The sequence below is a fragment of the Chlorocebus sabaeus genome, chromosome 11, assembly GCF_047675955.1.
Source record: "Chlorocebus sabaeus isolate Y175 chromosome 11, mChlSab1.0.hap1, whole genome shotgun sequence".
Taxonomy (NCBI): Eukaryota; Metazoa; Chordata; class Mammalia; order Primates; family Cercopithecidae; genus Chlorocebus; species Chlorocebus sabaeus.
In genome coordinates, this window is record NC_132914.1 from 104,849,119 (window position 1) to 104,863,412 (window position 14,294).

A 14,294-nucleotide genomic window follows, 5' to 3' on the forward strand; every position below is an offset into this window, starting at 1 on the left:
GTCTAAGTCTCTTTTTAGGTCTCTAAGGACTTGCTTTATGAATCGGGGTGCTCCTGTATTGGGTGCATATCTATTTAGGATAGTTAGCTCTTCTTGCTGAATTGATCCCTTTACCATTATGTAATGGCCTTCTTTGTCTCTTTTGATCTTTGTTGGTTTAAAGTCTGTTTTATCAGAGACTAGGGTTGCAACCCCTGCCTTTTTTTGTTTTCCATTTGCTTGGTAGATCTTCCTCTATCCCTTTATTTCGAGCCTATGTGTGTCTCTGCACATGAGATGGGTCTCCTGAATACAGCACACTGATGGGTCTTGACTCTTTATCCAATTTGTCTGTCTGTGTCTTTTAATTGGAGCACTTAGCCCATTTACATTTAAGGTTAGTATTGTTATGTGTGAATTTGATCCTGTCATTATAACGTTAGCTGGTTATTTTGCTCGTTAGTTGATGCAGTTTCTTCCTAGCATTGATGGTCTCTACAATTTGGTATGTTTTTGCAGTGGCTGGTACCGGTTTTCCTTTCCATGTTTAGTGCTTCCTTCAGGAGCTCTTGTAGGGCAGGCCTGGTGGTGACAAAATCTCTCAGCATTTGCTTGTCTGTAAAGGATTTTATTTCTCCTTCACTTATGAAGCTTAGTTTGGCTGGATATGAAATTCTGGGTTGAAAATTCTTTTCTTTAAGAATGTTGAATATTGGCCCCCACTCTCTTCCGGCTTGTAGAGTTTCTGCCTAGAGATCCGCTGTTAGTCTGATGGGCTTCCCTTTATGGGTAACCCAACCTTTCTTTCTGGCTGCCCTTAACATTTTTTCCTTCATTTCAACTTTGGTGAATCTGACAATTATGTGTCTTGGAGTTGCTCTTCTCGAGGAGTATCTTTGTGGTGTTCTCTGTATTTCCTGAATTTGAATGTTGACCTGCCTTGCTAGGTTGGGGAAGTTCTCCTCGATAATATCCTGCAGAGTGTTTTCCAACTTGGTTCCATTCTCCCTGTCACTTTCAGTTACACCAATCAGACGTAGATTTGGTCTTTTCACATAGTCCCATATTTCTTGGAGGCTTTGTTCATTTCTTTTTACTCTTTTTTCTGTAAACTTCTCTTCTTGCTTCATTTCATTCATTTGATCTTCAGTCACTGATACCCTTTCTTCCAGTTGATTGAATCGGCTAGTGAAGCTTTTGCATTCGTCACGTAGTTCTCGTTCCATGGTTTTCAGCTCCATCAGGTCATTTAAGGACTTCTCTGCACTGGTTATTCTAGTTAGCCATTCGTCTAATCTTTTTTCAAGGATTTTAGCTTTTCTGCAATGGGTTCGAACTTCTTCCTTTAGCTCGGAGAAGTTTGATTTTCTGAAGCCTCTTCTCTCAACTCATCAAAGTCATTCTCTGTCCAGCTTTGTTCTGTTGCTGGCAAGGAGCTGCGTTCCATTTGGAGGGGGAGAGGCACTCTGATTTTTAGAATTTTCAGCTCTTCTGCTCTGTTTTTCCCCATCTTTGTGGTTTTATCACCTTTGGTCTTTGATGATGGTGACGTACAGATGGGGTTTTGGTGTGGATGTCCTTTCTGTTTGTTAGTTTTCCTTCTAACAGTCAGGACCTTCAGCTGCAGGTCTGTTGGAGATTGCTTGAGGTCCACTCCAGACCCTGTTTGCCTGGGTATCAGCAGCGGAGGCTGCAGAACAGCAAATATTGTTGAACAGCAAAGGTTGCTGCCAGATCATTCCTCTGGAAGCTTTGTCTCAGAGGGGTACCTGGCTGTGTGAGGTCTCAGTCTGCCCCTACTTGGGGGTGCCTCCCAGTTAGGCTACTCGGGGGCCAGGGACCCACTTGAGGAGGCAGTCTGTCTGTTCTCAGACCTCAAACTCCATGCTGGAACCACTACCCTCTTCAAAGCTGTCAGACAGGGACATTTAAGTCTGCAGAGGTTTCTTCTGCCTTTTGTTTGGCTACACTCTGCCCCCAGAGGTGGAGTCTACAGAGGTAGGCAGGCCTCCTTGAGCTGCTGTGGGCTCCATCCAGTTCGAGCTTCCCGGCAGCTTTGTTTACCTACTCAAGCCTCAGCAATGGCGGGCACCCCTCCCCCAGTCTCGCTGCCACCTTGCAGTTCGATCTCAGACTGCTGTGCTAGCAAATGAGCAAGGCTCCGTGGGTGTGGGACCCTCCAAGCCAGGCGTGTGATATAATCTCCTGGTGTGCCGTTTGCTAAGACCGTTGAAAAAGCACAGTATTGGGAGCAACCCGATTTTCCAGGTGCTGTCTGTCACAGCTTCCCTTGGCTAGGAAAGGGAATTCCCTGACCCCTTGTGCTTCTCAATGCCTCGCCCTGCTTTGGCTCATGCTCAGTGGGTTGCACCCACTGTCCTGTACCCACTGTCCTATAAGCCCCAGTGAGATGAACCCGGTACCTCAGTTGGAAATGCAGAAATCACCCATCTTCTGTGTTGCTCACGCTGGGAGCTGTAGACTGGAGCTGTTCCTATTCGGCCATCTTGGAACTGCCCCAGAGGCTCCAATTGTAAAAGCAAAAAGAGGTTGGGTGTGGTGGCCCACACCTGTAATCCTGGCACTCTGGGAGGCCGAAGCAGGAGGATTACTTGAGGTCAGGAGTTCGCGACCAGCCTGGCCAAAATGGTGAAACCGGAATCTACTCAAAAAAAAGTACAAAAGTACAAAAAGAGGCCAAAATAAGATTATAAAAATTTCTGTTTATTTTAAATATTTGCACATAAGAAATATAAATATTTGCATTTAAGAAATTACCCCATTACCCCCCCACCAATGGAATGCAATGTACTTGTACTATTCACAATATAATTGCAATATTTATACAAGTTATATATTAATTCACAGTGCCCTAGAGACAGGATTGCCTTACAGTAGGGTACAACCTGAAGGAAGCTTTCTTTTCCTCAGTCCTGTCAGTGTGTCTCTGTAACTATAAATATACTTACTTAGAAATATATTAAAGATCAAAATTTACAGCTCTTTGAGGCTTTATCATAAGGAGCAACAAAAGTTCAGAGGCAGAAAATGATAGTTAAAACATACAAGTACTTACATGTTTGTACACATATATGTATAACTATGTATAGTTAAAACATAAAAACTGGATATGTTGGGTAGCATTCTAAGTGACGTGCGTGTGTACAAACTTTTATTTATTTTTATTTATTTATTTATTTTTTTGAGATGGAGTCTCACTCTGTCACCCAGTCTGGAGTGCAGTGGTGCAATCTCAGCTCACTGCAACCCCCGCCTCCTGGGTTCGAGCGATTCTCCTGCCTCAGCTTCCCAAGTAGCTGGAATTACAGGTGCCTGTCATGCCACCCAGCTAATTTTTATATTTTTAGTAGAGACAGGGTTTCACCATGTTGGCCAGGCTGGTCTCATACTCCCAACCTCAGGTGATCCACCCACCTCAGCCTCCCAGAGTGCTGGGATTACAGGTGTGTGCCATGTGTAAACTTTCATGGCAACATTTTGTTGTCATCTTCCTATTTTACAGATGGGGAAACCGAAACAGAGAGTGACTGAGTGACTTGCCCGAGGTCACACACCTCAGGAGTAGGTATGTAAGTTGAATCAGGATTCAAACTGAGAAAGTTCTGCTCCAGAGGCCACCACCCTTAGCCATTTTCATATACATCCTCTCATAAGGAGAGAGGCAGACTCAAGAAGATGTGTAGAATCATAGAAAGGCTTCAGAAAGTGTATAGAGTGGTTCAGGCATTGGAGTCAAGCAGATCCAAGTTCAATTCCAGGCTTTGACCCTTATTAGCCGTGAGGCCTTGGGCTCCTTACTTTAACCTAAAGCCTAATCGTCCCCACCAGTCAAGCGAGGCTGTGTTGGAATCTGAGAACTAGCCCCCGGGGCACAAGGTAAGGGCTCAGTCATCACAGCTGTGTCTGATCTCAGCCTCTGCCTTCCTAGATAATAAAATTGAGGCTTAGGCCGGGCGCGGTGGCTCACGCCTGTAATCCCAGCACTTTGGGAGACCGAGACGGGCAGATCACAAGGTCAGGAGATTGAGACCATCCTGGCTAACACGGTGAAACCCCGTCTCTACTAAAAAATACAAAAAACTAGCCGGGCGAGGTGGCGGCGCCTGCAGTCCCAGCTACTCGGGAGGCTGAGGCAGGAGAATGGCGTAAAAACCTGGGAGGCGGAGCTTGCAGTGAGCTGAGATCCGGCCACTGCACTCCAGCCTGGGCGACAGAGTGAGACTCCGTCTCAAAAAAAAAAAAAAAAAAAGAAAAAGAAAGTGAGGCTCAGAAAGAGAAAGTGGGCTGCCCAGGGGCACACAGCAAACTAGTGACAGTCCTCAGCACACCTGGTCCACTGTCCTGTGCATAGAATCGGCAGCTCTAAGCCAAATCATCTAGTCCACTCTGCCCCCTACAACTTCTTGCTCATTTCAGGGCTCCACATAGGCTTCTGCCCACCTGCAGGACCACACTGCCATACTTGGTAGTCTGTGCCAAAGTGGGTAAAGCAGGAACAACGGGAGAAGACACAGAACAAAACAAGCAGGAAAAAAATGTTCAAGGTCCAGGCATAGGCTAGGTGTGGCGGCTCATGCCCGTAATCCCAGCACTTTGGAAGGCAGAGGCAGGAGATTTTCTTGAGCTCAGGAGTTCAAGATTAGCCTGGGCAACATGTTGGAAATCCATCTCTAGAAAATATACAAAAATTAGTCAGGTATGGTGGTGTGCACCTGTAGTCCCAGCTACTCGGAAGGCTGAGGTGGGAGGAGCCCTTGAGCCCAGGAGGCAGGGGTTGCAGTGAGCACAGATCACACTACTGCACTCCAGCCTGGATGACAGAGTGAGACCATGTCTTTAAAAAAAAAAAAAAAAAAAAAAGGACTGCACGTGGTGGCTCAAGCCTGTAATCCCAGCACTTTGGGAGGCCGAGGCGGGCAGATCACCTGAAGTCAGGAGTTCAAGACCAGCCTGACCAACATGGAGAAATCCTGTCTCTACTAAAAATACAAAATTAGCCAGGCGTGGTGGCACATGACTGTAATCCCAGCTACTCGGGAGGCTGAGGCAGGAGAATCGCTTGAACCCGGGAGGCAGACGTTGCAGTGAGCTGAGATCCCGCCATTGCACTCCAGCCTGGGCAACAAGAGCTAAACTCTCAAAAAAAAGAAAGAAAAAGAAAAAGGCCAGGCATAATCCTGGAGTGTCCACTAGGTGGAGCCACACTTCTGCATTCTTGGGTTCCCAAGAATTTAATTATTTTTTTTTTTTCTATTGAAGAGCATGAATGTGGCTCATAAGTGAGGGACTGAGAAGTTTCAGTCATCCATTCATTCATTCAATATTTACTCAGCACTCACTCTGTGCCAGGCGTGGGAATCTAACACTAAACTCGGTACTTAGGAGCTGTAATTATCTTCCGGCAACAAATTCTTTGCTTCTGTGATGAATCTCACAGCCATGCAACAAGTACACCATCCTATCCTTAACAAGGTCTGAGAAGTCACCTTCCACTTATTCCTTGAGTATTTATTTGGTGTGTACTCTCTCCCAGTCCCTGGGCATGCTAAGATGGATAAGATCATCTAGTGGAGAAGACAAACATATGACCGGTGTCCACTCAGCCTGACCTACATGGTGACTGACACCTGCCAGAGCCTGGCTGGAGGGGCCCAGTAACCATGCTCAGATCCTCTTTTCTCCTCTGGCATCACAAAGGGAGAGATCAAAACGTTTGCCCAGCCCATCCTTCCTCTGCTTCTCATGAACAGTCTGCTCCATTTCCCTGTCCTCTCAGAAATCTCTGTGAGTGCCACATAAGTGGGGTATCATGCTGCTGATAAAGACATACCCAAGACTGGGTAATTTATAAAGAAAAAGAGGTTTAATGGTCTCACAGTTCCACATGGCTGGGGAGGCCTCACAATCATGGCGGAAGGTGAAAGGCATGTCTTACAGGGCAGCAGGCAAGGGAAAAAATGAGAATGAAGACAAAGGGGTTTCCCCTTATAAAATCATCAGATCTCATGAGACTTATTCACTATGATGAGAACAGTATGGGGGAAACCACCCCCATGATTCAATTATCTCCCACCGGGTCCCTCCCACAGCACGTGGGAATCATGGGAGCTACAATTCAAGGTGAGATTTGGGTGGGGACACAGTCACACCATATCAGGTGGGGTTTGAGATGGCAAGGATGTGATTGATTTCATTATATCCAGGGCTTTGGTGGAGGCTTTCACTTTTCCCTGGGCACACATTTCTGTCTTTCCTTCCAAAAGAGGTGGCATGGGTATGGAAGGAATCACACAGGACTAAAGTTGGAAAACCCAGGCTCTGTCCCCCATCTTGACACTTAGATGATGTGTGGTCTTAGATCTGTCACCTCCTTCTTCTCGTTAGTCTTCCCAGCTGTGGTAGATTAAATGTACCACAAATTCTTGACAGTCTTTCCCACCAGGAGATGGCATCTTTCTCCGCTCCCCTCGATCCTGCAGCCAGGCAACATTTGTCCAAGTCACCGGAATCTGCCCCTTGATTACTGCAATGACCTCCTCATAGCTCTCCCCACATTCACTCTGCCCACCCCTGCATTCCACATGCGGGAGCTGGAATGACCTGAAACCTAAGTCAAATGGTGTCACTCATCATCCTACGCCCCGCCCCACAGCCCTGTGCCTCCTTAACCACCCACAGCAAGACCACATCATCTGGCTCCCTGTCACCCCTCTTCTCTGTCTCCTTGTTCACACTGCTCCAGCCTCACCTCTGGGTTTGTGACCCTGGTACCACACAGCTGGTCATCTGGAGACAGACTGGAGCAGAAAACCAAGGTAGAACTTGAGTTGGAAAGCGTATAGGGTTGAAGTTTCACTTTAACACTGAGTTGTTACACAGAAGCTAGAGGTGGCAGAAAACTACTCAAGTCCGTGGAAAGGAGTTTTTCTGACAGGTGGTGATGGTGGTGGCATCAAGGAGGAGGGGACTGAGGGAATGCAGTTTCTGGTAAAGGGTAGATGGTCAGAAACCTCAGCTGCCACCCAGCAACTGGATGGTGAACAGAATGAAGTAGTCACCAATCAGACTGTCACAACCACATTTGCTTGCACGTCTTATTTAATTTTCCCTCGACCATAAACGTCTGATCCTACATTGGAGTACAAAGTCCTTGGAGGGAAGGGCTGTGTCATGTTCATTTTTGTAGCTCCCTGTCTCCCAAACTGTCCTGCATAAAGATGGCAAAGAAAACAATTGTTGCATGGCATGGGTGACAGTTCTTCTTGCCTCCTCGCAGCAGCACCCCAGGTTTCCTCCAGAGAATTCTTGCTGCCACAGTCTGTGTTCCCTGTACAGCTAATTCTGTCTCTGGCTCCAGGGCTGGGCATAAGGCTCAGACTTTGCTAAGCAGAACATCACCTTCTCCTGACCACAGTGACTAGTGATCATTCCAGAACCAAAGAGGCAAATGAGAAAGAGAGAAGTAGAGAGAAATGCAAGTGCTTTTTCTGCTGAGGTTGCAAGTAGTAAAGATGCAGCAAACCCGAAGCTGCTGATGGCTTAAAGTTAAGTGAACAGATTGGAAGACAGAGACAAAATATGGGAGAGAGGTCCAATCCTGATGACAGTGGCTTCAGCCCCTAGATCCAGCTATGTCGGAAGCTATTTACGTCAGTAGGTTCTTGAGCTACCAAGCATGTAAATTCTCTTTCTTGCCCAAGGCAGTTGGAGTTGGTTAGCTGTCAATTGCATTCAATGGAGTCCTGACAGACCAAGGAATGAATGAATGAACTGATGAGCAACTCTACTAGAAAACGTGTGTCACATGACAGACAGGATCCTATCTCAGGGGTCGGGGTAGTATCTTGCGATTACTAACTCTGCGACACTGGGCAAGTTTCCGGAATTTTTTTTTTTTTTTTTTTTTTGAGACAGAGTCTTGCTCTGTCACCTAGACTGGAGTACAGTGGCACGATCGATCTCTGCTCACTGCAACCTCTGCCTTCCAGGTTCAAGCGATTCTCCTGCCTCAGCTTCCCAAGTAGCTGGGACTACAAGCGTGTGCCACCATGCCCAGCTAATTTTGTTATTTTTAGTAGAGACGAAGTTTCATTGGCCAGGCTGGTCTCGAACTCAGGTGATCTACCTACCTCGACTTCCCAAAGTGCTGGGGTTATAGGATTGAGCCACCACGCCTAGCCTTCCTAATGTATTTGAACTTCAGTTTAGAACTCTAATATTATTCATTTATTCAACGAATATTTACTGAAATTTGCTGTGCCAGGCACTCTGCCAGGTGTTGGCAATACTGTTGGTAACAAGACCCTCATGGTGCTCGTCCTTGTGAAAATGCCAATTAACTTCAGTTCTAGAAAAATCAAGTTTCATTTTTGTACACCTGATTTTGTCACTGTCAAATCTATTTGTGGTCTAAGTCTCTAGCACTTGGTAACTGGTAGCTATCATTCCTCCCACTCCTTATCAGCTAATATTGTAGGGTCAGCTAGAGGAGGAGCAAGAAACAGAATATACAAAATGTACAATGGGGGAGGAGGGTACCACAGCCTTCTTTTCCTTCCCAGCACTCAATGCCATTTAGAAAAAATTGATTATGAGCCAAAGTACAGATGACACTGAACTAGAGGGTGTAACAAGAGCCTGGCATGGCCCAGGGTTCGATCCTCTAGGACCCTTAACTAAGAATAGCCAGCGTGCCACCACCAACATTTTTTCTGGCCTCTGGCAAAGAGACTTTTCCGAGTTAAATATGTTCATCAGTTCCCAATAATAAGGCTCAGAAACAGAGCTACTTAAGCTCAATCTCTTTCAATTCTCATTATAAGGAACTAATCATACCTGCTGCCATGGGATTTTCATTTTTAAAAGGAATTCACAGCTTGGGCTGAAGTGGCAGAATGTCAGAAATAAGTCCTGTAAAAGAAGCTGAGTTGAGCAGGCCCAAAATAACTGGAGTCCTAGCTTACCTTCTATTATTTAACTTATTCACTCATTTAACAACTGTTAATATAAGAGCCCACCCTGCACCAGGCGCTGTGCTGGGTGTGACAGCAAAGCTGACAGGGACTGGGCCATCATGGAGCAGAAGCTGGCTCATGAGAGGGCAATCCACGGGGGCAAAAGACCTAGAGTCAAATACTCAAGCCTAAGCCCAGTCCCATATACCAGGTGAGCCCATGTAAGCCTAGCCAGGGGTTAATACATCAGCCTCTGCTAAGAAATCAGTTCATGCGCTTTATTCTAAATACAGCACAGTTCTCACCTGCTTTATTATTGCTGCATTAAAAGATGACCTCAAAACTTAGTGATTTAGTACTTACTACCACTAAACTACACTCTTAAAAATGGTTAAGTTTGAGGCTGCAATGAGTTATGATCATGCCACTGCACTCCAGCTTGGATGACAGAGTTGTAACCAAGCACCCCCATTTTTTAAGAGAATGAGTTATTTTTTAAATTTCATTATTCTTTTCTCTTTTCTCCTTTTCCCCTGTTCCCCACTTCCTACTTAGCTCTTTAGAAATACAATTATAACCTTTTACCTTCCCTTCACCAGACACTCTACAGGGCAAGCTTATCTAACTATGTGCTTAAAAGCTCCAGAGTGGAAATTTCTCCCACCAGGAGACTACCTCGAGAGACAACAGTCAATTTACAACCACAGGGTGTCTCCTACAAAACACTCCCTCACCTGGAGAGTATCTGGAGACAAGGGCCATTTTTACAACTTAATTCTGCCCATGAAGGCACCAGCTCAACCATCTGGTAGATAAGACACTGAAGCAAGTCACATAGGCCCCTATTTGCCTGCCCTTTCCCATGCATGCCATTCATGCCACGTCCTCCTTTAAAAGCCCCAGCTTTCTGCCCCAGAAGTGAAGCCTATACTTCCTACCCTTAAGGCAGGAAGCCTATACTTCTTCCCTTAAGCTAGCTTTGGAATTAAAAGTCACTTTTTGTTTTCTTTTGTTTTGAGACAGAGTCTCGCTTCTTCACCCAGGCTGGAGTGCAATGGTGCCATCTTGGCTCGCTGCAACCTCCGCCTCCCAGGTTCAAGCAATTCTCCTGCCTCAGCCTCCCAAAGTAGCTGGGATTACAGGCTTTGGCCAGCACACCTGGCTAATATTTGTACATTTAGTAGAGACAGGGTTTCACCATGTTGACCAGGCTGCTCTCAAACTCCTGACTTCAGGTGATCCACCGGCCTTGGCCTCCCAAAGTGCTGGGATTACAGACGTGAGCCACCGTGCCCGGCCAAGTCACTTTTTTTATACCAGACTTCATTCTTCTTATTGGACTCTGCAAGAAGGGAGCACCAAACCTGCAACTCAGGGTTTGTTTTTTTATTTTTATTTTTATTTTTATTTTTCAGTTTTTGAGACAGGATCTCACTCTGTCACCCAGGCAGTGGGTGCAATCATGGCTTACGGCAGCCTCAACCTCCTGGTCTCAAGCAATCCTCCCACCTCAGCCTCCCGAATAGCTGGTGTTATGGGATCTTTGAGGTGTTGATTTTCTGGCCAGAAACCTCTGTGGCAGGTGGCACCTTTGTCTGAGTTCTTACCCTGAGTCCAGGAAGAATGGGGAACACAGACTAGTGACGGGTGAACATGCTGAAGATGAGCTTTATTCAGTGTTAAAACAGCTCAGAGAAGACCCACAGTGGGCAGCTTCTCTCTGTAGGCAGGTCAGCCAGTCAAGCGTTCAGCTCTCAGCAGAGAGGAGGCCCTGGAGAGGGTGGCTCCTCTCTGCTGGCAAGTCGTATTGTCATCTCCAGCTATCAGTAGAGGAGAGTTGCTCTCTGCAGCTGGTCCTCCCATAGTCTGCGTCCTCTGCCCTGCTCTGGCCATCCTCTCTCATGCGCTGGCTGAGCCCGGGCTTTTATGGACCTCAGAGGGGAGGAAGTACATGCCCATCGGTCCATGGGTGGCCCCTGGTGGCCCAGAAGAGGCACCATGAGTCCCCACTCCTGGTGTCGGAACTGGGAGCTGGCCCCCAGCCTTCAGGCTCTCCCTGGCCTGAAGATCAGGCCTTACTGGGGAACTGCAGCCCAGGAATCTGTCTGCCTCCTGATGCCATTCATGGCCCTGGGGCTCATGCCCAAGCCCACTCCAAGATCTAAGCAGGTTCCAAGAGAGGAGAGAAGTCAGGCAGTAGAAGCAGACAGCCCTGAGTGACAGGGTTGGGGGCCCTTCCTGGGCCCCTGAGACCACAGGCTATATAGATGGCCTGGTCCTGCGCCCTGGAGGGCAGCCACAGCTGCACCCTGTGAGCTCCTACCCTGTCAACTCGGGAGGGGCAGGGATCCCACCTGTCCCCAACTCCTGCCTACTCTATGGAGCAGGAGGCCCAGGTCTGCAGTCACTGGTCAGGCGGCTGCAGCTGCACCTGGGAGGGCAGATCCTGCCTGCTCCCGCCACCCCCACCAAGAGCATAGGGAGGCTCAGATCCACAGCTGCAGTTTGGGTGGCTGCCGCCTGCTCCATAAAGCAGGAGGCCTGGGTCTGCAGCTGCAGTTTGGGTGACTGCAGCAGTAACCGGGGAGCTCCCGCCCCAACTCAGAAGGGGCAGGGCTCCCACCGGCTCCATGGAGCATGCAGCCCCAGCTGTGCCTCCTTGCGGTAGCGGGCATGATGGCAGCAGCTGCTGCCATCACTGGGACCATGAGTGCACACCTCCATGCCCAGCTAATTTTTTTATTTGTAGAGACAAGGTTTTGCTATGTTTCTCAGACCGGTCTCAAACTCCTGGGCTCAAGTCATCCTCCTGCCTTGGCCTCCCAAAGTGCTGGCCTCTCAAAGGAGGGCCAAGTAGATTTAGGCCAAGCCACTGAGCCCACCCTAAATCTGTCTTTTTTTAAAAATGGCAAATTTTGCGTTATGTATATTTTTACCAGAATAAAAAAGAAATTATGGAAGGATTTTTTTTTTTAAGTTAGTGGTTAGAAACAATATTTTACTAAACTCACAGATTCTGGGGGTCAGAACTTTAGGCAGGGGTCAATGGGGATGGCTTGTCTCTGTTCCAGGATGGCTGGATTTTTTTTTTTAAGTTAGTGGTTAGAAACAATATTTTACTAAACTCACAGATTCTGGGGGTCAGAACTTTAGGCAGGGGTCAATGGGGATGGCTTGTCTCTGTTCCAGGATGGCTAAGTCTCAGCTGAGCAAACTCAAAGGCTGGGAGTGAATCAATGTCTGGTAGCTGGATTCATCTAAAGGCACTCATATTTATAGGTCTGGGTTAACTCAAAAACCAGAACTGTCTACTGGAGTACCACATGTGGTCTGTCCATGTGGTTTGGTTTCCTTACAGCATAGTGGGCTCAGGGTAGCTGATATGATTTGGCTCTGTGTCCCCATCCAAATCTCACCTTGAATTGTAATAATCCCCATGTGTGGTAGGAGGGACCCAGTGGGAGGCAACTGAATCATGGGGGCGGGGTTTTCCTGTGCATTTCTCATGATAATGAGTCTCATGAGATCTGATGGTTTTATTATTTATTTATATTTAGTATTTTTTTTTTGAGACAGAGTCTTGCTCTGTTGCCTGGGCTGGAGTACAGTGGCGTGATCTTGGCTCACCTCAACCTCTGCCTACTGGATTCAAGCAATTCTCCTGCCTCAGCCTCTCAAGTAGCTGGGACTACAGGCATGCACTACCATGCCTGGCTAATTTTTGTATTTTTAGTAGAGATGGGGTTTCACTATATTGGCCAGGCTGGTCTTGAACTCCTGACCTTGTGATCCACCTGCCTTGGCCTCCCAAAGTGCTGAGATTACAGGCGTGAGCCACTGCACCCAGCCGAGATCTGATGGTTTTATAAAGGGGAGTTCCCCTGCACATGCTCTCTTCTTGCCTGCTGCCATGTAAGACATGCCTTTCTTCTCTTTTGCCTTCTGTAATGGTTGTGAGGCTTCCCCAGCCAACTGAAACTGTGAGTCCATTAAACCTCTTTTTCTTTATAAATTACCAAGTCTTGGGTATGTCTTTATTAGCAGTGTGAGAACAGACTAATACAGTAGCCAAACTTTATATGGTGGCTCAGGGCTCCAAACATTAGTGTTCTACCAGTGGGCAGTGGCGGGGAAGGGGAGTGTAGAGGTGGAGAAGTGGGTGTGGAGGTGCAGAAGCAAAACCTGCATCCCATTTATGACTTAACCTTGGAAGTGTCATTTCTGTCATACTTTATTGGCCAAAACAGACCTACAACTACCCAGATTCAAGTTGGGGGCGGGGGTGTGCTTTGATGCAGGAATATCAAGATCACATTGCAGGTAAACATGTGTGAAGGACTATATTGTTGCAGCCATCCTTGAAAAATATTATCTGCCATATGATCTTTCTAAAATGGATTAAAAGCAAAGAAACCACAGAAGAATCATCTTACAGAAACACAGCAGGGGGAGAAGCCTTAATGAACAAATCTGCCTACACAAACAATGAGCAATTTACTCCTGGGAGGGTCTCTCCTCAGGCTGGGAGATTGCCAAAGGCACTAGGCTGGGTAGAGCTGGTGACAGAACTCGTAGTTGTATCAGCTCCTGTGTGTGTGATCTGAGTAGGAAAGTATTTGACCACTGGGGACTGTAACTTCATCTTTAAAACAAAGTGTTGTGAGAACCAAGTAAAATATTGTATATAAAGATAAATGTGTTGCAAAAAGGTCCCCGAATAGAGCCCACAGGTGGACACCCCCCGTTTGACAATGCTACTGGGGAAGATCATGTGTACTGCCAGTTTATCCTAGCCACTGTTTCCCCATAGCAGCCACCTTCCTGTTTCTTTTGCTTGCCTCTCTCAGAGGTAGATGCATTGAGGGTAAACGACCAGTACAGAGCCACATAGCCAAGAAAAAGAGATCAAAACCCAGTTTTTTCTGGGATGCTAGTTTGAGATTTTCCATTCTACAGTCGTCCAGCCACTCACAAGTTCTAACTGATGACTGATCTTAGCTGAGAAGCGTGACATAAATACAAGGGAGTCACACTGCCTGGGTTCATATCCCAGATGCACCACTTACTAGCAGTGTGACCTTGGGAAGGATCGCTGTTTTCCCTGTTTTCCCAGGTGTAAAAGGGAAATAGGACCTCCCACAAAGGGGTAAGTAATCACGTGAATATACCGCACTCAAAACAGCGACTTCAACATAAGCAAGCACTTTGTGTTTGCCAATACTAAATCACTACCGCATACTTAGTATATAATTGGTGCTCAATGTTTTAAAGTGAGAAAGTAACATTTAAGAATGTAATGGTGGGATCTCCATGAAACGACAAATTCATTTTGGAGAAACC